This window comes from Hemiscyllium ocellatum, unplaced genomic scaffold (genome assembly GCF_020745735.1).
Source record: "Hemiscyllium ocellatum isolate sHemOce1 unplaced genomic scaffold, sHemOce1.pat.X.cur. scaffold_414_pat_ctg1, whole genome shotgun sequence".
NCBI lineage: Eukaryota > Metazoa > Chordata > Chondrichthyes > Orectolobiformes > Hemiscylliidae > Hemiscyllium > Hemiscyllium ocellatum.
Window position 1 is genome coordinate 182,901 of NW_026868949.1, and position 25,421 is coordinate 208,321.

The window sequence follows — 25,421 nt, forward strand, 5'->3', positions numbered from 1 at the left end:
ATGAAGTCTTATGGTATCAGTTTACCCATGGGAAAAAAAATCTCCTGCTGATTACCATGTACCAGCCTCTCTTAACTGATGAATCAGTACTCCTCCATGCTTCACAACACTTGGAGGAAGTCCTGAGCGTGGCAAGGACGCAAATTTCAATGTCCACCACCAAGTGTGGCTCAGCTGCAGCATTGCTGATCGAACTGGTCGCGATCTAAAGATCATAACTGCTAGGCTGGGTCTGCCGCAGTTGGTGAAGGAACTAACAAGAGACATATTTGATCTCATTCGTCCTAATCTGCCAGTTGCAGAAGTATCACTCCATGACAGTATCTGGAAGAGTTACCATCACATAGTCATTATGGAGACAAAGTCACACCTTCACATTGAGAATAGCCTCCATCATATTGGGTGACACTATCACCGTACTAAATAAGACAGACTTCGAACAGATCTAGCAGTTCAATACTGGGTTTCCATAAGGTGTTGTGAGTCATCAATAGCAGCAGAATTGTACTCTTGCTCAACCTCATGGCCTGGCATATCCCCCTTGCAACAATAACCATCAAGCCAGAGAATCGACCCTGGTTCAATGGAGTGTGCAGGAGGGCAGTAGCAGCATCAGGCATTCCTGAAAATGAGCTGTCAGCCTGACAAAACCACCAAAAAGGACAACATGTGGCCAAACAGCATAAGCAGTAAGTAATAGACAGAGCTATGTGATCCCAAAAGCAGCGGATCAGATCTAAGATATGCATTTCTTCCACATCTCGTCGAGAAATGGTAGGGACAATTAAACAAGTCATTGGAGGAGGAGATTAAACAAATATCCCATCCTTAAGGATACAATATCCCAGCACGTCAGCGCAAAAGAGAAGGTTGATGCATACTCAACAATCTTCATAAGAAATGCTGATTGCATGATCCATCTTGGCCTCCTTCAGTTGTCCTCAGTAATTAAGTTACCAGTCATCAGCAATTCTATTTAGTCCACGCGATATCTAGAAACGGTTGTAGACACTGGATACTTCAAAGGGTACATACCCTGACTACATTCTGGAAATAGTAATGAAAACTTGTGCTCTAGAACTTGCCACTTCCCTAGCCAAGCAGTTCCCATACAGTTACAACAACGACATATATCCGATTGTGTGGAAAGGTACCCAAATACATGCTATACATAAAGAGCAGAACAAATCCAATCCAGCCAATTACCAACCCATCAATCTACTCTCTATCGTCTGTAAAGTGATGGAAGGTGTCAGTGCTTTCAAGCAGCACCTGCTCAGCAATAACCTGGTCAATGATGCCCAGTTTGGACTCCACCGGAGCAACTCAGCTCCTGACCTCATTACCTCAACCATGGACAAAAGGGCTGAATTCCAGAGGCGGGGTGAGCGTGACAGGGCTTTAAATAAAAGCTGCCTTCAACCAAGTGTGGCATCAAGTGACCTTAGCAAAACTGGAATCAATGGGTATCCGGGTCAAACTCCCCGCTGGTTAGAGTCATACCTGACACGTAGGAAGATGGTCATGGCTGATGAAGGTCAGTAAACTCAGCTCCAGGACAAGTCTGTAGGAATCCCTCGAGCAGTGGCTTAGGCCCAAGCGTCTTCAGGTCTGCTTCATCAATGGCTTGCCTCTATTATAATGTCAGAAGTGGGGATGTTCGCCATTGATTGCACAATGTTCAGCAACATTTGTGGCTCCTCAGATACTGAAGTAATCCATGGCCAAATGCGACAAGATTTGGACAGTATCCAGGCTGACAAGTGGCAAGTAATATTGACGCCACAAAAATGCCAGACTCTGACCATCACCACAAAAATACAATCTAAACACTGCCCCTTGGCATTCAATGGTGTTACCATCACTGAATCCCCCAGTATCAAAATCCTGGAGGGTAATCATTGCTCAGAAACTCACTGGACTCGCCCAAATAAACACAATAACTACAAGAGAAGATCAGAAGCTATGAATACTGCAGCGAGTAACTCACATCCTGACTTCCAAAAGCCTGTCCATTTTCTACAATGCATAAGTCATAAGTGTGATAGAGAACTCCCCATTTTTCTGGATGTTTGCAGACCCAACAACACTCAAGAAGCTTTAAAACATCCAGGATCCAGGACATAACAGCCAGTTTGAGTGTCGTTTCATCCACAATACTCCACCATCAATGCTCAGCAGCAGCAGTGTTTTACTATCTACAAACTGCATTGAAATGATTCACCAAAGATCCTCAAACACCATCTTCCCAACTCACGACCACTTCTATCCAGAAGGACAAGGGCAGCAGATTATTGGGAACACCACCATCTTCAAGTTCCCCTCCAAGCCATTCACCATCCTGATTTGGAAATATATCACCGTTCCTTCACTGTAACTTGGTCAGAATCCTGGGATTCCCTCCCAAATGGCATTGTGGGACAAGTGGACTGCAGCAACTCAACAAGGCAGATCATCACCACCTGATCAAGAGCAGCTAGGGACAGGCAATAAATGCCGGCCCAGCCAGTGACACCCAGATTCACGAAGTAAATAAATCAGAAAAATAAAATTAACAGAAGAAAGTTGCTGAGGTCTCGCAGGGATCGGTGCTCGGGCCCAACTGTTCACAATACGCATTAAACATTTGGTTGCGGGAATCGCATCCCAGCCTGCTGACAGCACTAAAGGATGTGGGATTGTGAGTGGGCGAGGAGGTTGTAAAAAAAGCTCCAAGGTGACTGAGACAAGTGGTGTGAATGGGCAAATACGCGGCAATGGAGAGCAAGGTGGGTAGAGGGGACAGTGTGTCCTTTGGTGGGAACAAGAGATTGGCAGCCTATGTTTGAACCATGTTGATCTACAAAGCGATGTATGCTCTTTTTTTGTTGTTTCCTTCTGAGCAGCTCTCCGAGCTCCCTGCAGCGCAGTGAGTTCTCAACCCAGAGGTCAATACTGGGAATGGCATTGTCACGCTTCCCAGTGCACATAGACCCTCCAAGGGGGGAGCTGTATCATTGAAAAGGATCTGGATCTCCTTGTACACCAGTCACTGAAAGCAATATTGCAGGAACAGAAAGTAGTTAGGAAGGTAACTGGTGCATTGACCTTCCTTTCAGGGGGATTTGAGTCCAGGAATAACGGTTTCTTACTGCAGCTGTACAGGGCCTTGTTGGGACACCATCTCGAACATTGCGCAGTATTGTGTGCAGTTTTGGTCTCCTTACCTAATAAAGGACAAACCTGACATTGAGGGAATGCAGTGAAGGATGGCCAGACTGATCTCTGGGATGACAGGCTTGTTGTGGGAGCAGAGTTTGGGGCAACTGGGCCTGTATTCCATGGGCTTTAGGAAAATGAGTGGAGATCTCAGTAACGTATATAACACTCTGGCAGGGTGAGACAGATTGGAAGCAGGAATGATAATTCCCCTGGCTGGTATGTCTAAAGCAAGGGGCCAAAGTATTAGATACAGGCAGGACACTCTGCATTGAGATGAGAATAAATGTCTGCACTCAGACACTGGTGACCCTGGGGAATTCGCTCACACCTGGTAGCCAAGACACTGCATATAAATAAGGATTTAGAGACAGTAAAGGGATGGTGGGAGAGCAGGAGTACGGTGTGGAAATAAAGGGCCAACCATCATTATATTGAATTGGGGAGCAAACTTGATGGACCAAAGGGAGTACTGCATTTCCTATTTTATAGGTCTCCAAGGTTACTCAAATTAATGGGTATATCCATAGTGTGGGATAAGTGCATTGAGGAGATGTTTGAACATGACCTAGAATGGGTGAGGCTCAATTTGTTTTACAACCTCCTCCTTTACCGGTGTTTCTGTGTAGTCTGTGGGGAAGTTGTCACAAACTCTCAGATGTTAGGAAAGAGGTCTCTGCAGGATCGACAGGATTGTGTTTACTGTTCCCTTTTCCGATACCGAGGCTGGTGCCGGGTGTTCTGTCTGGTTTTATCCTTTATGACCTCGGAGCAGTTTGAAACAATAGATTATCTTGCTTGGCCGACTCAGAGACCATTGAAACGTTTATCATATATCTTTGTGTCTGGAGTCACGTTTAGGACAGACCAGGAAAGCACGGAAGATTTACTTCCTGAAAGTCCATTGGGGAAGCAAATTCGTGTTTACGATCGATATTGGCTTCAAGATCATATTACTGACACCAGATTTTGCATCTTAATATTTTATTAATTATTTTAAATTTCCATCCGCTGCCAGACAATTAGCCTGGTTTGGATTAGTAATCCAATGACATTTCCACTACAGCCCCATCTCTACATGGGGACCTATCAGAGAGAACACTGAGCTAGTTATTTCTGTGCTGCTTGACAGCTCAGTCAAAAAGAACTCCCACCAACTTGACTATCGTGACTGTCCCGAGGGAGTGGTAATTGGTCAGATTGTAATTATTCCCCTCTTAGGGGACGGACATAGCTGAGTAATTTTCCACATTGCCAGGGAGATGTCAGAGCTGGCTTTAGAATGAAACAGCTTCCCCAGGGACACGGCTTGTTGTTCAGCACAAGTCGTCAGTCCTTTTGCAGGAACGGGGTCAGGGCCCTTTGCCTTTGTCGCATCTACTGTGTTCAGCTGTTTCTTCATGTCACGGCCAGCGAATCAGATTGACTAAAGATTTGCATCTGTGATTCTGTGGACATCATGGTGAGGGTGAGGTGGATCATCAACTTAACACTTCTGGCTGAGGATGGCGCAGATACTACATCCTTGCCTTTTACACTGATATGAAGGTCTGTTCCATTATCTAGGATGGGGATGTTTGTTGATCCCTTTCCTCCAGTCATTTGTTTAATCATCCATCACCATTTATGACTGAATGTGGCAGGACTGCGGAGCTTTGATCAGATCGGTTGCTCAAGTGCAGTAACATTAATGGATTAGTAACGATAGACAATAGACAATAGGTGCAGGAGTAGGAGTATCCTGTTCCTGCCTTAACTCCATAAGCCTTGATTCCACTATCCTTGAGAGCTCTATCCAACTCTTTCTTAAATGAATCCAGAGACTGGGCCTCCACTGTCTTCTGGGGCAGAGCAGTCCACACAGCCACCACTCTCTGGGTGAAGAAGTTTCTCCTCATCTCTGTCCTAAATGATCTACCCCATATTTTTAAGCTGTGTCGTCTGGTTCGGCACTCACCCATCAGGGGAAACATTTTTCCTGCCTCCAGAGTGTCTAATTCTTTATTCATCTTATATGTCTCAATTATATCCCCTCTCAGTCTTCTAAACTCAAGGGTATTCAAGCCCAGTCGCTCCAGTCTTTCAGTGTAAGGTAATACCGCCATTCCAGGAATTGACCTCGTGAACCTATGCTGCACTCCCTCAATAGCCAGAATGTCTTTCCTCAAATTTGGAGACCAGAATTGCACACAGTACTCCAGGTATGGTCTCACCAGGGCCCTGTACAGCTGCAGAAGAACCTCATTGCTTCTATTCTCAATCCCTCTTGTTATGAAGTCCAGCATGCTATTCACTACCTGCTGTACCTGCATGCTTACCTTCATTGACTGGTGTACAAGAAGACGCAGATCTTTCTATACTGCCCCTTTGCCTAATTTGATTCCATTTTGGTAGTAATCTGCCTTCCTGTTCTTGCCAGCAAAGTGGATAACCATACATCTATCCACATTAAACTGCATCTGCCATGCATCTGACCACTCACCTAACTTGTCCAGGTTACCCTGTAATCTCCTAACATCCTCATCTCATTTCACCCTGCCACCCAGCTTAGTATCATCAGCAAATTTGCTAATGTTATTACTAATACCATGTTCTATATCATTGACATATATTGTAAGAAGCTGCGGTCCCAGTACTGATCCCTGCGGTACCCCACTGGTCACTGCCTGCCATTCTGAAATGGAGCCGTTTTTCACTACTCTTTGTTTCCTATCAGCCAACCAACTTTCAATCCAAGTTAGCTCTTTTCCCCCGATACAATGCGCCCTTATGTTGCTTACTAATCTCCCATGTGGGACTTTATCAAAAGCTTTCTGAAAGTCCAGGTACACTACGTCTACTGGATCTCCCTCGTTGATCTGCAGAGTTACATCCTCAAAAACTTGCAGAAGATTAGTCAAGCATGAGTTCCCCTTCATAAATTCATGCTGACTCTGACCTATCCTGTTACTACTATCCAGATGTGTCGTAATTTCATCCTTTATAATAGTCTCCAGCATCTTTCCCACCACTGAGGTCAGACTAACTGGCCTATAATTTCCTGCTTTCTCTCTCCCATCTTTCCTAAAAAGTGATATAATTTTAGCCAGCCTCCAATCCGCAGGAACTGATCCCGAATCTATAGAACTCTTGAAAATAATTACCAATGCATCCACGATTTCTCGAGCCACCTCCTTCAGTACCCTGGGATGTAGACCATCAGGCCCACGGGACTTATCAACCTTCAGATCGAACAGTCTTTCCAACACCAATTCCTGGTAAATATAAATTCCCTTCAGTTCAGGTCCTTCAGCCACTGTTACCTCAGGGAGATTGCTTGTGTCTTCCCCAATGAACACAGATCTGAAGTACCAATTCAATTCCTCTGTTATTTCTTTGTTCCCCTGTTTCTGTATTCAAGGGCCCAATTTTAGTCTTAACCATTTTTTTGCATTTTACATACCTAAAAAAAAACTTTTACTATCCTCCTTTATATTATTGGCCAGTTTATCTTCGTACCTCATTTTTTTTCTCTGTGTATTTCCTTCTTAGTAATCCTCTGTTGTTCTTTAAAAGCTTCCCAGTCCTTCGTTTTGCTAGGTTATACTTTTCTCTTATAACTTTATATGATTCTTAACATCCCCTGCAGCCACGGCCACCCATGCCTCCTCCTAGGATCTTTCTTCCTTTTTGGAATGAACTGATCCTGCAACATCTGCATTATACACAGAAATATCTGCCATTGTTCCTCCACTGTCATCCCTGCTAAGGTATTGCACCATTGAACTTTGGCCAGCTCCTCCCTCATAGCTCCATAGTTCCCTTTATTCAACTGAAAAATTGTCACTTCCGATTGTACCCTCTCCCTCTCAAATTGCAGATTGAAGCTTATTGTATTATGGTCATTACTTCCCAATGGCTCCTTCACTTCGAGGTCCCTGACCAATTCTGGTTCGTTGCACAATACCAGATCCAGAATTGCCTTCTTCCAGGTCGGCTCCAGCACCGGCTGTTCTCAGAATCCATCTCTGAGGCACTCCACAAAGTCTCTTTCTTGAGGTCCAATACCATCCTGATTCTCCCAGTCTACCTGCATGTTGAAATCCCCCATAACAACTGAAGTAACATCTTTGCGACAGGTCAATTTCAGCTCCTGAATTAACTTACATCTGACATCCAGACTACTGTTTGGGGGCCTGTAGATAACTCCCAAGAGGGTATTTTTACCCATAGTATTTCTCAGTTCTATCCACACTGACTCTGCATCCCCTGATTCTATGTCCCCCCGCGCAAGACTGAATATCATCCCTTACCAGCATGGCCACCCCACCCCCTCTGCCCGTCAGACTGTCCTTATGATAGCACGTGTAGCCTTGCATATTCATTTCCCAGGCCCTGTCCACTTGAAGCCACATCTCAGTTATACCCACAATATCGTATCTGCCAATTTCCAAAAGAGCCTCAAGCTCATCCATCTTATGTCTAATGCTTCGTGCATTCATGTATAGTATTTTTAATTTGTTACTGCCCTCACCCTTCCCATCAACTCCTATTTCACTCAATCTTACAGCATGATCCCTTTCTGAGTTTTCTGCCTCATGGATACAGTTGTCTTTCTTGACTTCCCTTGTTCTAACTTTCCCTCCAATTTCCTTCTTAAACAGCCAGTTTGTCTCCTCCTCCACACCCCCCCCCCCCCCCACCCCGCTACTTAGTTTAAATGTAGCGGTGTTACAGTAGAAAACCTGCCTGCCAGAATGCCGGTCCCTAACCTATTAAGGTGCAAACGTCTCTCTTGTAGAATCTATACTTACCACAAAACATACCCCAGTGATCCAAGAATTTAAATCCTTGCTTCCTGCACCAATTCCCCAGCCACACATTCAAGTCCATTATCTCCCTGTTTCTGGCCTCACCAGCCCGAGGAACGGGAAGCAAACCGGGAATAACCACCCTGGACGTCCTGCTTTTCAGCCTTCTTCCTAGTTCTCCGAAGTCCCGCTGTAGTATGTTCCTCCTCTTCTTCCCGACATCATTTGTGCCGACATGTACCACCATCTCTGGCTCTTCACCTTCGTCCTTGAGGATTTCCTGCACTCTGTCTGTAATGTCTTTAACCCTAGCACCAGGAAGGCAACACACCATCCTTATGTCCCTCTGCTGCTAAAAAAGAGCCCAGTCAGTTCCTCTCACTATGGAGTCCCCTATTACCACAGCTCTGTGCAATGTCCGACTCTTCCACTCTGTATCCACGCCAACTTTTGATTGACAGACCTGGCCGCCTCGCGGACTGGCAGTGTCATCTGTCTCTACTGTTTCCAAAAGATTCAACTTGTTCCTGACAGGTACTTCCCCCGGGGTCTCTTGCACCTGTTTCCTCTCTGCCTTCCTCATCGTCTACTCTCTTCTGGTACGATTGGTGTAATAACCTCGCTGAAGGTCTTGTCCAGAAAGATCTCGTTCTCTAGGATTAACCTAAGGTCCTCGAGCTCTTTCATCAGCGCTGCAATATGCTCTGTCAGTAGCTGAACGTGCACACACTTTCCACACATATTCGAGCCAGACACACCAGAGTCGTTGACCTCCCACATCAAGCACGTAGCACACTGAACCAGCTGGGCAGTCATGTCTTCACCCTCTTCAACTGTGACGTAATCACTTCCACTTAAATAACAATTACTTACCTTCCCAACTGGCTTTGCGCTCCGACTTCACTTCCGCCCAGCTCCCGCCGCTCTCTGATGCGAAAAGCAGGTTTAGGTTCATGTGGTTATGACCCAGACATGTTCACCCACAGTCATTACTGAAACATAGATCAGTAATGGCAGACTGAGGAGATTATACCTGGGTAAGATATTACAAGTGGTGGTTGAATGATGTTCTGCTTCTCGTGCTGCTGTGTTCTACAGCACTACATAAATACGCAGTTTGGAGCTGCAATATCTGAAATGCAATTCTGCTGTCTGTCCCTGAGTTCACATCGAGACTCATTCACCCATCAGCCCTGTGCTCAGTGACCTACTCTGGTTTCTAATGTGGAAATACTTGGATTTTCATATTCTCATTCTTCTGAGGTCATGTTTCCAATCTGACACATTCCGTAAAAACATTTAACTGATTTTAATTCAATTGTTTAATTCATCTGAATCTTTTTCCTTGAGTAATACCATCTTCTGTGTTTAAATTGAATGTGTTTCCATCTGTTTCTCTCCCTGACCATGATTAAGAGCTCTGTAGTGTCAGTGATGCCAGCCTGATGTAGTTTCAGAGCCAGTGAATTCTCTGGATTCCCAATCATCTTCACCACTTTGCATGTTTTCTCTTTTGGTTCGATGCCTTATCACTCATGGCTGCCTTGTCCTCCCATGAGTATGTTTCATCTTTTTTGGGAGAATTTCTGATATCCTCCGAATTATCCAACATAAATTACTGCCATTGTATCTCCCTGGTCTTCCCTGCTAGGCTCCCCTTCCAATTAACTTTCGCCAGCTCCTCCCTCATGTCTTTGTAGTGACATTGCTCAATTATAATCACATTACATCAAGAAGAGAGCAATAGATATAAATCGAAAGAAGGTGTTTTGAGAGATGGGACATCAAGAATAATTGGCAAATTTCTTGACTAGATACAAAGAGAAAATGTGAGAGGATATAGATGGGGACATGTGAAAAATGAGTAAACTAGATTGTTGATAGAAATGGATGCACATCCCTCAATGTTTTGGCAATTCCTGTGTGCTGTGGTCCTTTGTACAGTGCATTTACAACAGAGTAATATGTTCCAATGCTGGCTCTGATACCAGAATTTTAATCTCCAATAATATGACAGACACGAGCTTTGGAAAGCACCCAGCAGGCCAATATAGTGAAGTCCCAGTAGAAAGGGAATTAACTGAAATAAGTTGGGACACCAGAAAAAAGAATGTATAATGCACAACCTGATAAGAATGAGAAATGAGAGTAGAGAATTCCAGAAAAGGAGGGAACATTGCGAGAAGGGGAACATATCACATTAGATGATCATCAAATAATGTTTTATACATTTTATACATCATGTGCATCATTTTTCAATAACTGTCTCCGTTGTTCATTTAGAATGTGTTGTGCACATATGAAAAATATGTGCATACACTCACATATTGATTAAACAATGTATACAAAATCATTTTTCTGCCATTGAAATGGTCCTGTTGTCGTGTGAGCAGGATACATGAACACCAACTGGCCACCAAAAGACATGATCCACTATCACTCTATTCCATAATACAGACAGAGAAGGGCATCACTTTGACTGGAACAACACACACACTTACTAAGACATGCAAATGTTCCCGGAGGAATGGCATTCTAACCAGAAGTCCATCAACAAATGCATCAATTTAGATCCTATCTACCTTCTCTTGTAATAAAAATAGCCGGGAATGACATCATCCACCTTAAGAAAGAAAACCCCATAAATAGAGAGGTGGGACATACCACCAGTGCTTGAGCGGAGACTCTCATTGATGATGTCACCTAATCAGATGAAGAAACGTCTGAAAACAAATATTCGTGCTCAGTGGGCTAACTTGCATACATATAAATTGTTATTTTTCGTTAATTAGTGGAATTTAGGAGTTCTCTATCGCTCATGTTTTAACAGATTATGATGCGAGGTGAGCTTTTCTGGGTGTGTGGTTTTAATTAACAGAGGGGTTCAATAGTGATGTCATAACAGTTTGGGGCCTATCTGGGGACTTGGACTGACTTGAACAGATTTATGGTACAAAAGGTCCCAGCAAATTCCAACTCATTGCAATTAGTGACCTGGATCTTCAAATAAAACCGTTGGGAAAATTCATTTAATTTTGTTAACTTGTGGTTGGTTAAAGTAAAAGTGAAAGAATTGTTTTTTAACATTACTAAAGAGGTTCCCAAGTTTGCCAAGGAAGTTTACAAAGTCAGAGGAAGGAATATTTTTAGAATTAGCAAATAGGTTGGAATTGGGTTTAGCCAGGAACAAAAGGAAAGCTGACATTGTAACGGAGTTGGTCAAGCACTTTGGTGTGTCCGAGAAACAGGCAACTGCAGTAGAGTTAGAAAACACTTAAATTGCAAATCTGGCAACTGGAGTTAGAAGGTGAAAATAGGGAAGGAAACAGACAGAGAACCAAGGGAAAGGGAAAGAGAGGAAAAGAGAGAGAGAGAATTTGAATTTCGGAAGTTGGGAATTAGGCAAGAAAGCTAAATTAACAGGATAGAGATGAAGGGATGTATACAGCTATGATAATACCTTGTCATATTTCAGTGAGAAAAATGTCAATATCTGTTTTTATTTCATTTGAAAAACAAAATGGCTTGGCAGATGGTGTGTCCAGTGAACTTGTGGGTAATGCTCGTTCAGATTACGCTGGAAGGCACGGAGTGAGGTACTTGCAGCACTGGCAGATGAGAGGTCAAGAGATTATGCAGATGTCAAACTGGCTATTTTGATTGGTTATGAATTGGTACTAGAAGAATATAGGCAGAGGTTCAGAAAGATAGAGACAGAACCAGGTCAGGCGTATGTTGAGTTGGAAACAATTAAACACAGTCATTTTGGTAGATGGGTGCTGGCCTTAAAAATGGATAAGACCTGTGTGGCTCGAAGGGAGATTATTCTGCTGGAGAAGTTTAAAGACTCACTTCCAGAGATGGTAAAAAATCATGTGAATGAATATAAAGTTCAAGAAGTCAGAAACACAGCAGAAATGGCGGGTAAATATGCATTGGGGCATGTGATGAAATTTAGCTTCTGGGAGGATTTTCATGCTGTGAACATAGAAACTGGGAGAAGGCGTGATCACACATTACAAAGCGAACAGTAGCGCATAATAGTTTACTACAGGTGAAAAAAGAAGCCCAAGGAGGTGAAAGGCCTATGGTGTTCTCACTATTAGGGAGTGAAACACATACCATTACAGTGCTGATGGTTTAAGAAAGGCACTATAAAAAAAAGCTTTCACTGCAGTAAGTTTGGACACACCGTGCTGGGGGTTGAAGGAAGACACTTTGGGAAAAGATGTGGTAGAAGAGGCTAAGCCAGTGGCATTAGTGAAACTGGTAAATGAAACCCCGCGTAGGAAAATGCACAGCCTCGGTACAGAGTCAGTGCCTGGTCTCTATAAAGAATTCGCCTCTGTGGATAAAGTTTACTAAGAAGGTGGGGAGGGGTGCGGGGAAGGACGATAAATTATAAGTTTTTGAGATACGGGATCTGCTTTGTCGCTAATAGTTGAGAAGTGAGGTGCCAGAAAAGCACATATGATCAGGCAGCATTTGAAGAACAGGACAATCTACATGTCAGGTATAAACCCATCGTCAGGAATGTGGCAGGGGAACAAGGGGGCTGAAAGATAAATAGGAGGGTAGGAGCTGGAATCGCGGGAGGGTCACTGGGAGGGCGATAGGAAGGTGTCGGTGGGAGTGATAGTGATATGTCGGAGGAGAGGGTGGAGTGAATAGATGGGAAGGACGATGGATAATTAAGACCGTTCAAGAGGGTGGTGTTGATTTGAATTGTTAGATCTGGCATAAGGTTGGGGGAGGGGAGATTTGGAAATTGGTGAAGTTGATGTTGATGCTGTACAGTTTGAGGGGTCCAGCTGTCCTACCACCTATCCTCTTCACCCTCTTCTCTGACCTATCACCATCACACCCCACCTGCATCTATTATCGCCTTGCAACCTACCTTCCACTCATCTCCACCCCCACCCTCCTATTTAGTTCTCAGTCCCCTTCCCCTCTATTACCCCCACCCCACTTATCTGATGAAGGACTTATGCCTGAAACGGCAACTCTCCTGCCTACCGGATAATGCCTGATCTGCTGTGCTTTTCCAGCCCCACACTTTTCAACTCTGATCTCCACCATTTACAGTCCTCACTTTCTCTCAGCCCCTAATACCAAGAGATGGAAGGATTTTCACTCTTTCTGACATGTTACTCAAGAGCGTGATAATTTGTGGAATTGGGACAGAAATTCAGGTTGGGGACAGAAACATCACATTGGAGTGCCAAATCAGGATTGGGGAAGTAACAGTGAGAGTGAGTGACAGAGTGTCAGTCCCAGGAATACAGTTTGTTCTTGTGAACGATTTAATAGGATCCAAGGTGGGAGAGACCTCTTATGGTGGAGAAGTCAAAGGAAAACTAGGGAACTGAGGAGTTAAAAGAAATATACCCAGGAATTTTCCAGACTGTGCAGTAACAACATCCCACTGTCATAAGTTACAGCAGGAAGGAAAAACGGAAGAAAAAGACAAAGGAGTTGATGCTCAGGTAACTGACACCCTGTGAGATGTCACGGTGCAGGAAAACACCTGAACGTGGAGAAAAACGGTAGGTAAGTGCAGAGGGAAATGGGCCAAAATGCACTAGATCGCTTGACTGGTAGCATACCATATTACGGGTAGCACACAAACTAACTGCAGGTGGTCACCTCGGCATACGGAAGACTCAGGCTAAGGTGCAGAAGCATTTCTAGTGGCCTGGAATGCACAAGAACGTGGTTAATTTTTGTTGTACTTGTCAGACATGCCAAATGGTAGGTAGGTCACAGGCAATAAAAACCAGCACCTTTGTTGCCAATTCCTGCATTCGAAGAACCCTTCACGTGGGTTCAGATTAATTGTGGAGCTCGCCTTTCTAATGGAAAAGTGAAAACCATTATTTGCTGACCATAATGGATGTGCCTTCCAGATTTCCAGAGACAATTCCATTATTGGAGTGTTAAAGCAAAAAGGGAGGTAGAGGAGTTTGTAGCTTTTTTACTTGCTGTGGGCTCTGCAAAGAGATTCAGTCAGACCAAGGGTCTCACTTTACCCCTCAGCAGTTTAAGGAAGTCATGGATAGCTTAGGCATACAGCACTTCAAATCAAGGGCGTCCCATCCTGAATCCCAGGGAGCATTGAAAAGTTAGCATCAGACACCGAAGACTATGTTAACAGCGTACTGTCAGGATTGGCCAAATGATTGGGATAAAGGTGTCACAGTAAATTGCTTATCATCGAAGATGCCCCAAATAAATCTACTCTGTTTCCGTCCTTTGAGTTAATCTTCGTACATGAAACGAAATCCTTTGAATTTAAATAAGTCTAAATTGACTGGACGGAAGTTGGAGATCTCACACTTGGATTATGTATGTGAGGTGAGGGAGAGATTAGACCGAGTAGGTGAGTGAACTAAACAGCACCTGAAGAGGACACAGCATAGAGTGAAGCAGGTGGGGATGACGTATTAGTAGTTTAAATAATGCTCAGGAGACCAGAAGCCAACTGAATTAGAATACTATTGTTTGGACAGCTGGAAAGCAATCAAATTATGAGAATTATTGTATCATGGGGAGTAAATCAACTCGGCATTTTGAACACTAGAGAGAGCTACTTCTTTCCAACAGCAGAGTAACTGCTGCAGAGCAGGAGTGCTAACTGGCCATCTCTACCAAAGATACATGTTCATGACAAACCTACTTGCAGTAAAACAAAATGTGACCCAAGGAGATCAGCAGCTGGAAGAGTAACGCAGCGGGGAAGATAGAGACTGTGTGGTCTTGAGATTGTAATGTTTAATATGGGGGTTGGGGGAACAGCATAATTTACAGAGTTGGAAACAGATAGTAAGTAGCTAAGAAAAGAGGGGCTTATATTTGTGAACAGCTGCTGTTTAAAGTTAACAAACTAATTTGTGAATGTTTGTTTAAACAGTGGAATGTAGGAGATCTGTATCACTCTTATTTTAACAGATTACGAGGTGAGGTGAGCTTTTCTGGAAGTTTGGTTTAATTAACAGAAGGGTTCGACTCCATCTTGTAAATGTCCATCCACGCTAACCCCATTTCCCTGCAGTTGGCCCATATCCTTCCAGTCCTTTCCTATCCACATATTTATCCAAATGCTTTTGAAATGTTGTTAATGTACCCCCCTCAGCCACATCTGCTGGCATCTCTTCCACGTACCAGCCTCTGTGTAAAGAAATGGCCCCTCAGGTTCCCTTTTATTCCTTCCCCTCTAACCTTAAACTGATCCCCTCTAATCCTTGATTCTCTACACCTTGGAAAAAGACTGACAGCATTAACCCTATCCATACCCCTCGTGATTTTATGCAGCTCTATAAGGTCCCCCCTCAGTCTCCTGCACTCTATAGGAAAGGTACTAGCTTGTCCAAACTCTCCCTATAACTCAGACCATTGGGTCCTGGCAACGTCCATGTGAATTTATTCTGCACTCTTTCTAATTTCATAGAATGTTCCCTATAACAAAGTGACAAAAACTGAACACAATACTCCAAGTGCGGCCTTACCAAAGTCCTGTGTAACTGCAACATAAATTCCCAACTTCCATACTCAATGTCCGGCCTGATGAAGGTCAGTGTGTCAAATGCCTTCTTCACTGCCCTGTCTACATCTGACTCCACTCTCAGAGAACCATGCACCTGCATACCAAGGTCTCTCTGCCCACTACACCCCTTAAGGCCCTCCCATTCGCCGTGCAACTCCTACTTGAGTTGAGTTTCCAAAATGCAAGACCTCATGCATCTATATTAAATTCTATTTGCCATTTCTCGGCCCAGTTCCCCACCTGATTAAGGTCCTGCTGCAATTTCTGATAAACTTCCTCACTGATCATGCTCCCAATTACTTTAGTGCAAACTTACAAATCATACCTTGTACATTCTCAACCAAATCATAGATAACAAACAGCTATGGACCCAGCCTCCAGTCTGACAAGCATCCTTCCACTAAACCATCTGCTTCCTACCATCAAGCCAACTGTGGATCCAATTGGCTAAAACAACACGTTTATGATCCAGAGCAATGTTACTCAAACTATGATGGAAAGACAAATGGCAAACTGTTTGGGTATTGCAAATATAGAATCGTTATTTCCCTTTCTAAACGCGCGCACACACACACACACACACAACAAACAAAATAAACAAGATATTATTGGAACTCATGACAAAAGGAAAAATTGCGAGATTGTCCAAAATGTGATTCTGCTTCTGAAGATATTCTGCTCACACAGCTGCTAGCAATGGGATTTTATCCTGGGAGAGTTGGATTTGGCTGAATTCCCTTTGCATTAGGCTGGCGGTAGGTTCCAGGTTAGCACAGTGGCTCAGTAGTTCGCGCTGTTCCATCACAGCATCAGGGACATGAGTTCAATTCCAGCCTCGGGCAACTATCTGCGTGGAGTTTGCATCTTCTCCCATTGTCTGCGTGAGCTTCTGATGGGTGCTCCCATTTCCCCCCACAGTCCAAAGCTGTATAATTCAAGTGGATTAGTCAAATAGTCCACAGTGTTCAGCGATTTCTTCTTTAGGTGCACTAGTCAGTGGTAACTGTAAGGGCATGGGAAGGTTACTTTTTGGAGGGTTAGTATGGACTTGTTGGGCCGAAGGGCTTGTTTCCACACTGCAGGGATTCTATAAAAATAAGAATGGTAACAACAGGAGAGTTTTGTTTTAGCTCGTACATGTTACTGTGATGAGGAATAATGATGGAGAGAGTGCGCAATAGGCCGTTTCTTCTCGGGCAGATGACATTTTCTCCCTCTCTGAGTTGAATCACACAATAATGTCATTCTCTCCCAAACTGGACCATGTGAGGTCTCCTTGTACATTGTCCAAACTATGTCTCCATCACATTCCCTGTTCCATGTCGTTGCATCATTGCTGCTGTCATACACAGAGCCATACCCTGAGCAGAAAATGGTCTCGGTCGATTTGAAGATATGTTTATATGGCCCTGCGTCATTAAAAAATAAAATGTTTAATGTATTCAGAATACATGGAACATGGAACATAAAACAGTACAGCACAGAACAGACCCTTCAGCCCACAATGTTGTGCCGACCATTGATCCTCATGTAAGCACCCTCAAATTTCTGTGACCATATGCATATCCAGCAGTCTCTTAAATGTCCCCAATGACCTCGCTTCCACAACTGCTGCTGGCAACGCATTCCATGCTCTCACAACTCTGTGTAAAGAACCCGCCTCTGACATCCCCTCTATACTTTCCTCCAACCAGCTTAAAACTATGACCCCTTGTGTTAGCCATTTCTGCATTTTGAAATAGTTCATGGCTATCAACTCTAACTATGTCTCTCATAATCTTGAATACCTCAATTAGGTCCCCTCTCCTCCTCCTTTCCTCCAATGAAAAAAGTCCGAGCTCAGTCAACCTCTCCTCATAAAATAAGCACTCCAGTCTAGGCAACATCCTGGTAAACCTCCTCTGAACCCTCTCCAAAGCATCCACATCTTTCCTATAATAGGGTGACCAGAACTGGACGCAGTATTCCAAGTGCGGTCTAACCAAAGTTTTATAGAGCTTCAACAAGATCTCACGACTCTTAAACTGAATCCCCCTCTTAATGAAAGCCAAAACACCATATGCTTTCTTAACAACCCTGTCCACTTGGGTGGCCATTTTAAGAGATCTATGTACCTGCACACAAAGATCTCTCTGTTCCTTCACACTGCCAAGAATCCTATACTTAATCCTGTACTCAGCTTTCAAATTCGACCTTCCAAAATGCATCACCTCGCATTTACTCAGGTTGAACTCCATCTGCCACTTCTCAGCACATCTCCACATCCTGTCAATGTCCCGCTGCAGCCTACAACAGCCCTCTATACTGTCAACGACACCTCCAACCTTCATGTCATCTGCAAACTTGCCGACCCATCCTTCAATCCCCTCATCCAAGTCATTAAAAAAAAATTACAAACAGTAGAGGCCCAAGGACAGAGCCCTGTGGAACACCACTCACCACAGCCTTCCAGGCAGAATATTTTCCTTCCACTACCACTCGTTGTCTTCTGCTGGCCAGCCAATTCTGTATCCAGACAGCTAACACAGATACCTGTGTTAAAATGAATGTTTTGTTTTAACAAATACAGAAATTACAGAAATTGCTGGAAAAGCTCGGCAGGTCTGTCAGCATCCAGATGCCTTTTACATGCTGTAGCTGTACCAGCCTCCACTACTTTCCTCTGGCAGTTCATTCCATACACACACCACCCGCTGTGTGAAAAGGTGCCCCTTAGGCCTCTTCATAATCTTTCCCCTCTCACTTTCCACCAATGTCCTCTAGTTTGGACGCCCCTAACCTGGGGAAAAACCTTGACTACAAACCCTATCCATGACCGTTCTGATTTTATAAACCTTTACTGCTGCGAAATATGTCTCCAATCAACACGAATGGCTGTACTTTCAATAATCCCAGGCCGAAATGCTGAAATTCAACACCGACACCTGTTCTTTCTCCATCAAGTCACAATTCTAAAACCAGTTTAATCAGTTTGTTCAGATATATTAGGAGACCCTTCTGTGAGATGTACACCTAGACCTTTGTGCCCGGAGGTAGGGACATGAGCACCACTCGGCAATACCCATAAAGCTGTAGCATTATTCTCCTGTGTGTTTGTTCATCAGCCTGTCCTGACATGCTGTGACATACCTCTGCAACAGGCAGGACATGAATCCATACCTTCTGGGCCAGAGCTAGGAACACTACCAAACAATTTCAGGAATTGGAATCAAACCCAGAGCCATGGCTCAGAGACAGGGACACTACCCACTACACTATTATACCCAGATTTTGGGTCACATTTTAAGGGGCAGTGTTCAGCTCGGTGTGGATTTATTATAATCAGGTTACCATTACTGAGCTACACAAAACATCTTGTTTTGTTAAACAAGTGCAAGATCGAAATTAACTATGAACATCTTTAATTGCTATTATCTGTAGTCTGCAATATTAGGGACAGAAATCCTGCAGACACACTCTGCCCAATGAAGGGTCTCAAATAGATATTTATTACTGAACACCAGACACGGAGAAAGACCATAATTTCTGGTCCCAAAACACCGATCAGTATAACCCAACTCTCACGTGTGTCTGCCCTCTGCCTAAAACCATGAAATGATACCAGGCCGCTGATTACTGTCCAGCCTCTCCTCCCCACTGACTGTGTCTGCAATCCATCCCTCCTCCCCCTAACCACACAAGGCAAACCAAGCTCAGGGTCTTTGTGAAAATCAAGGCCGGAGTGTGCAGGCCTCCTGGAGAGGGGGGGGGGAGGGGCTTTTTAAAATTAAACGGGGAAGGTGAGGAGGTGGTAATATCACTCACTGGCCGAGGCGTGGCAGATGGAGTTTAGTTTGGATTAATGCGAGGTATTGGATTTGGTAAATCCAACAAGGGTAAGACTTATACAATTAAACGTAGGGTCTTTGGCAGTGCTGTAGGACAGAGACCAAGGCCGTCAGGTAGTATTCTTAAAAATGCGCACCTCATATATATAATGTGATTAAGAAGGTGTTTTGCACACTTTCCTAATTGGTCAGACCTTTGAGTATCGGAATTGGGACGTCATGTTGAGGTTGTACAGGACATTGGTGAGACCTCTTCCGGAATACTGTGTCCAGTCTGGGCATCCTGCCCACTCATTCCATGGGCACACCACCCTCTGGGTGAAAAAGCTGCCCCTTAGGTCACTTTTAAATGTTTCTCCTCTTACAACTATGTCCTCTAGTTTTGATCTCCACTCCCCTTATAAAATACATTGACTATTCACTTTGATATTATTGACCTTGATGTTATTAAGCTGGAGAGGGTTCAGAAGAGTTTAACCTGAATGTTGCTGGAAATGGAGGGTTGAGCTATAAGGAGAGGCTGAATAGGCTGGAACATTTTTCACTGGAGAGTATGAGATGGAGGGGTAACTTTGCAGAGGTTTATAAAATAATGAGGAGTACAGATAAGCTGAAGGGCTGATGTCTTTTCCCTAGAGTTGGGGATTCAAAACGGAGGGATATTTTGAGGCGTGTGGAAAACGATTTACAAAATTCAGGAAAGGTAATTATTTTAGACAGAAGCTGGCTTGTGTGTGGAATGAACTTGCAGAGCAAGTGGTGAAAACAGGGACAGTTACAACGTTTAAAGGACATTTAGATCAGTACATGGATAAGACATCAGTTTGGATGGTGCTGTGAGCAGCTGCCCTCTCCCTCCCCCTGTCTGAGTGAATCCCTGTTGGTTTTCACCCTCTACCAATGCCTGTGCAGTGGCGTGAGGAGACCAGCAGAGGGTGGCATTGCATCACTTTCAGCACCACAGAGACTGCCAGACCTGCCCCACACAGAGACACACAGATACACACACAGCAATTGTTAGGCACGGCATAGATCCCATCTGGTAATTTAAACTAAACATAATTAAATGCTCAGTTCGCCTCAAAAACTGTTAAAATATGAGTGACAGAGAACTCCCAAATTCCGCTGTTTAAATAAAAACAACAATGTAGTTTTTAACACTGAAAGTGAACTGAAAGACCCTCTATCTCTTAACTGCTTATAACCCGACCCAGCGCTACAGCAATATACTGTTTCTGGGTCTGCCATCCTCTCATATCACAGGGACTTGTAAGCTCCCAGTTCAGAGCAGCATTCACCCTCGCTTAAAGATACAGTACACACTTTCACCTTCATCCCATTATACCCTGATGAATATCGATAAGTGGAACCTATCCGGATTTCTCTTGCTCTGTGGTTTGTCAATATTTCATCTACTCTGTCTCGTATGTGTTAGGACTTTTGTTATTTCATTGACAGTATGTCATTATTCGACTCTGTCCGTGGGAATATATCAGTATTTCACTTGCTCACACTCCTGTGTGTGGGGCAGGATTTCAGTTGTTTCATGGGGACTGTGACACTGTGACAATCTCAATGTTTGTAAATGGGACCAAACCTGCAAGAATTGTAAATCTTTGGAGGACAGTGTGGAACTCTAACAGGACAGTGACACGCTGGTAGACGGGGATCGATGCAGAGCAGTGTGAGGTGATGCACTTTGGTATGAAAGATAAAGAAAGACAGTTTAAAACAGGCTGTGTCATTATAAAGGGGCTGCAGGAACAGAGGGCCCTGGGTGTATATGAACAGGAGCTTTGTTTGGGGGTCGGTGCTATAACAGATATACCGTGAGTGTGAGGGAGCAGAGAGAATACAGTGACCCTTATCCTGACAGAGCGGGGAAGGTTATTGATGCTTGTCTTGTATTGCTGGACAATTCTTCAGACCGCAGATACTGCACTGAGCTGGGTGGGGAGCTTAGACCATGCTCAGTGGGTCTGGTGGTGTGGCTCCCTCTGGGAAGAGAATGGTCACCCTCTGTACTAGCCCATCCACCAGGACCTCTGTGCCTCAGTCGACAAACCGTGGTGTAATTGCCCCTTATCTGCCATGCTCGGGGTAAACTGTGCAGGGCAGCTCCAAGCTGAGAAATCTCAACCATGTGCCCATTGGCCTTTTTAAGATGGCACCAGTGCCACGGGTCACGGAATATCCAGGTGCACCCGGGCGACTGAGAGTCCCTCCAGCCATGATGGGTGGGAGAATCGGGCTGGTATAGAATGAGAGGGACACCATGGGGTGGGGGTGGGGGCGGGGTGGGGGTAGTCAATGAGTTGTGTTTGATAAGATAGCACCAGGAATCTAGCTTGGCCTCGTACAGATAATCTCTCTGTCACACTCAATGAAAATGACACTGAGGCAAATTATTGTTAGAATCAGCCCAGTGAGTCAGAGATTCTGTTGTAACTGCTCCCATTTACAAAGCTGTAGAACAAATGCTCATCCAAAACTCTCCATCATTTCACCTCACACCAATCTCCCTTTTTTCCATCTTTCCTGGGAAGACTGGCTCATGTTACAGGTTGTTACCAAAGTGTCTACATTTCAGCATTCTGAAACCTGGGAACACATCCGTCCATGACACTGTCTCTCAGTCTCCCCCTCTCTGTCTATACCACAAACCCCTCCCATGTGGTGATATTTAAACTGATTCCCCCGCCATCTCTCTCTGGCAGGGATGTTCACACCCACAGCACCCCCTTGTCAGTGCACAATATCGATATGGAGCTGGAAATGGGTGGGAGCTGTACTTCCTGTCACTTCCAGCATGGGCTGCAAGTTTCCCCTCACTGGGCAAGGATCTAACAGTGTTACTGGGTAATGCACTGGGGTGGGGTACACAGTCCTACATGCTGGGAGGGTAACTGCTCCTGGGTTACAGATCAATGCACTGGGGTGGGGTACACAGCCCTACATGCTGGGAGGGTAACTGCTCCTGGGTTACAGATCAATGCACTGGGGTGGGGCACACAGTCCTACATGCTGGGAGGGTAACTGCTCCTGGGTCACAGATCAATGCACTGGGGTGGGTACACAGCCCTACATGCTGGGAGGTAACTGCTCCTGGGTTACAGGTCAATGCACTGGGGTGGTGCACACAGCCCTACATGCTGGGAGGGTAACTGCTCCTGGTTTACAGATGAATTCATGGGTGATCACTGCACAGGTAACTGTGCTGGTCAGACTGTACGGTTGAGGTTTATAGATAATACAATGATGTGGTCTGCACAGCTCCCCGTGCGGGACAGGTATGTAGCCTGTGCACAGTCCATCATGGTGGTGGGGTGGATGGGGTGGGGGGTGAAAGGTGATGGACAGATCAAGAGTTCCCCGGAACGTTCTGTCCCTGACATTCTATAACTGACATTCCCCGGAACGTTCTGTCCCTGACATTCTATAACTGACATTCCCCGGAACGTTCTGTCCCTGACATTCTATAACTGACATTCCCCGGAACGTTCTGTCCCTGACGTTGTTTGTTTGTGAACGGCCGGACGTCAGTGAATTGAACAAACGATAAGATCCCGAGGGAAGAGATCCCGTTCCAGGGAGAAGGAGACACTGTTCCGAAGGCCCCTCAGGCAGTTAAAGGGGGGAATACGTTTTCCCTGCGTTTACATTTCTCCACGACACAGGATCGACCACAATTTAGACCAAAATACAGAAATTCCCAAACTCCGTTTGTCTTCAGGAAACTGGGGGAGAATCCTTCAGGACAGCAACGTTCCCACTCTCCGTATTAGGAACTGGGAAGGAGTGACCTGTGTCTGCTCTCGAGTGATCGAGTGTGTGGGAATGTTCTAGAAACCATCTGTCCTTATGGATGTGTCTCTGTGTGTTTGGGGAGGGAGGGTTTCTTGTGGTCTATGTCACATTTTTGTCAGTAATTCCGACCTTCCCATTTGTTATTCCAGCTCCAATTATTTTCGTAAATCCCTGAATACAGGGACACATTTGAAAATCTCACTGGGTCCCCGATCAAACGGGTCCCTTTGCCTCCAGGCTGATGGATAATGGGTTTGTTTTCCTTCCTCACAGTTAACGTAGTGACCATCTACGTCCTGCTTTATAAAGATTGTGGATTGTCTCCATGTGTCAGACGTTACCTGGGGGCCATGGCAGCGGCGGATCTCCTGGTCATTATCCTCGACCTGATCCTGAGACACATTCCCATTGTTTATCAGGAACAGTTTTATTTCCTGAGGGACTCCGTCCCCGTGTGTAATATCCACGCCGTCCTGCTTTATGCAGCCACTGACTGCTCTGTCTGGTTCACCGTCACTTTCACCTTTGATCGGTTTGTGGCCATTTGTTGCCAGAAGCTGAAAAGTAAATATTGCAGTGAGAAAACGGCGGCTGTGGTTCTGGGAGCAGTGACTGTGCTGAGCTGTTTAAAGAACATTTCCTGGTATTTTATGCTCACGGCTCGGTATCGGCTGGGGAACGCCCCCTGGTTTTGTGATGTAACAGGCGCTGTTCAATTCTCCAGTGTCTGGGTCACAATCGAGTTCCTCCACCACATTCTAACCCCGGGTGTCCCATTTCTCCTGATTCTGCTGCTCAATGTTCTCACCGTCAGACACATTTTAGTGACCAGCAGAGCCCGCAGGAGACTCCGCGCTCACACCAATGGGGACGCTCAGTCTGACACTGAAATGAGAAACCGAAAAAAATCCATCATTTTACTGTTTGTGATCTCGGCCAATTTCATCCTGTTATGGTCAACATTAATGCTGTATTCTATATGGTACCGGATGTATAATATTGGGTATCGGTCTGTGTATCTCGATCCCTTTGTGCAGGACTTGGGCTTCATGCTGCAGCTCCTCAGTTGCTGCACAAACACCGCGATTTATGCCGTGACCCAGACTAAGTTCAGGCAGCAGCTGAAGAATGTGCTGAAATATCCCTTCACCCAAATCCATCCATCCATCAAATTCCCTCATTAATCACACCATCCGGGATTTTCTCATTTCAGTTCAGTGTTTCAGCGATGGAGCAGCCTGTCGCTATGGTAACAGACTGAGGGGAGCGCTGGTTTGTCCATCCTTATCCCACAGGGGGGTTACAGGGAAACATTTCAATGTTTCTCACAACTCAGGGGCCAGTGAGAAAAGGCACCATCCCACTGACTGTATCCATCACTTCCATTTGTAACCAATAAAAATGCTGATGACAGCGTGCCGAGCAGCAGAGGGACCGATGTTGTTGTGTGTCTTTGTGTTGGAGAAGCTGAGCTGGAGAGAGACAGACTCAGCCCCAAGTCCTGGTCCTCAGGGAAGGGGAGGGCACCGCGCCCTGAGCTCAGGAGCTGGGTTTTACTCCCACTATCCCCCCGACTCCAATCTGGCCTCCCCATTACCTCTCCCCTACTCTTTCTCCTCAGTTTTCTCTCTCTCTCTCTTTCAGCACACACACTCTTTCTCAAACCTCACCTCATCCCTCTCTCTCTCTCTCTCTCTCTCTCTCACACTCACACACACACACACACCCCCTCCAAACCTGGTTTCTCCACCTGCCTCATTCTTCCCTCTCATGCCGTCGCTGTCTCCCTCCAACAATTCCATCAATACCCCATTTTGCCCACCTCCCACACGCAGCCTCACCCCAAACATCCCCAGTCTCTGGGTCAGAGGGAGAGGGAAGGAGCAGGGAGACAGAGTGTGTCAGAGAGACAGGGAGGGAGGGACAGGAGGGAGACAGATTCAGTCAGAGAGAAAGAGAGGGAGGTGGAGAGAGAGAGAGGGCGAGAGAGAGAGTGAGAGAGACAGAAGGGGAGGAGATAATGAGAGAGAGAGGGCGAGAGAGAGAGATAGGGTGAGAGAGGGGGGCAAGAGAGAAAGGGGAGGCGAGGGAGAGGGGGGTTTGGGAGATGGGGGCAAGAGAAAACAGGATGGCTAGAGAGAGATAGAGGCGGGAAGAGATAGAGATAGAGGTACGAAGAGAGAGGGTTGAGAGAGGGAGGTGAGAGAGAGAGAGGGGGGAGAGAGAGCAAGGTCGAGACAGAGAGATGGTGAGAGG

General features: G+C 45.2%; 1 long non-coding RNA gene across 1 annotated transcript; it reads right to left on the reverse strand.

Annotated features, from left to right (window-relative positions):
- Positions 1 to 12,956: 12,956 nt before the first annotated feature.
- Positions 12,957 to 23,984, reverse strand: LOC132813642 (uncharacterized). The gene is made up of 3 exons (XR_009644114.1): positions 23,507 to 23,984; positions 17,971 to 18,063; positions 12,957 to 16,940 (listed from the first exon to the last, which is right to left on the reverse strand). It is a non-coding gene; the product is annotated as an uncharacterized LOC132813642 (long non-coding RNA).
- Between the last annotated feature and the right edge of the window lie 1,437 nt (positions 23,985 to 25,421).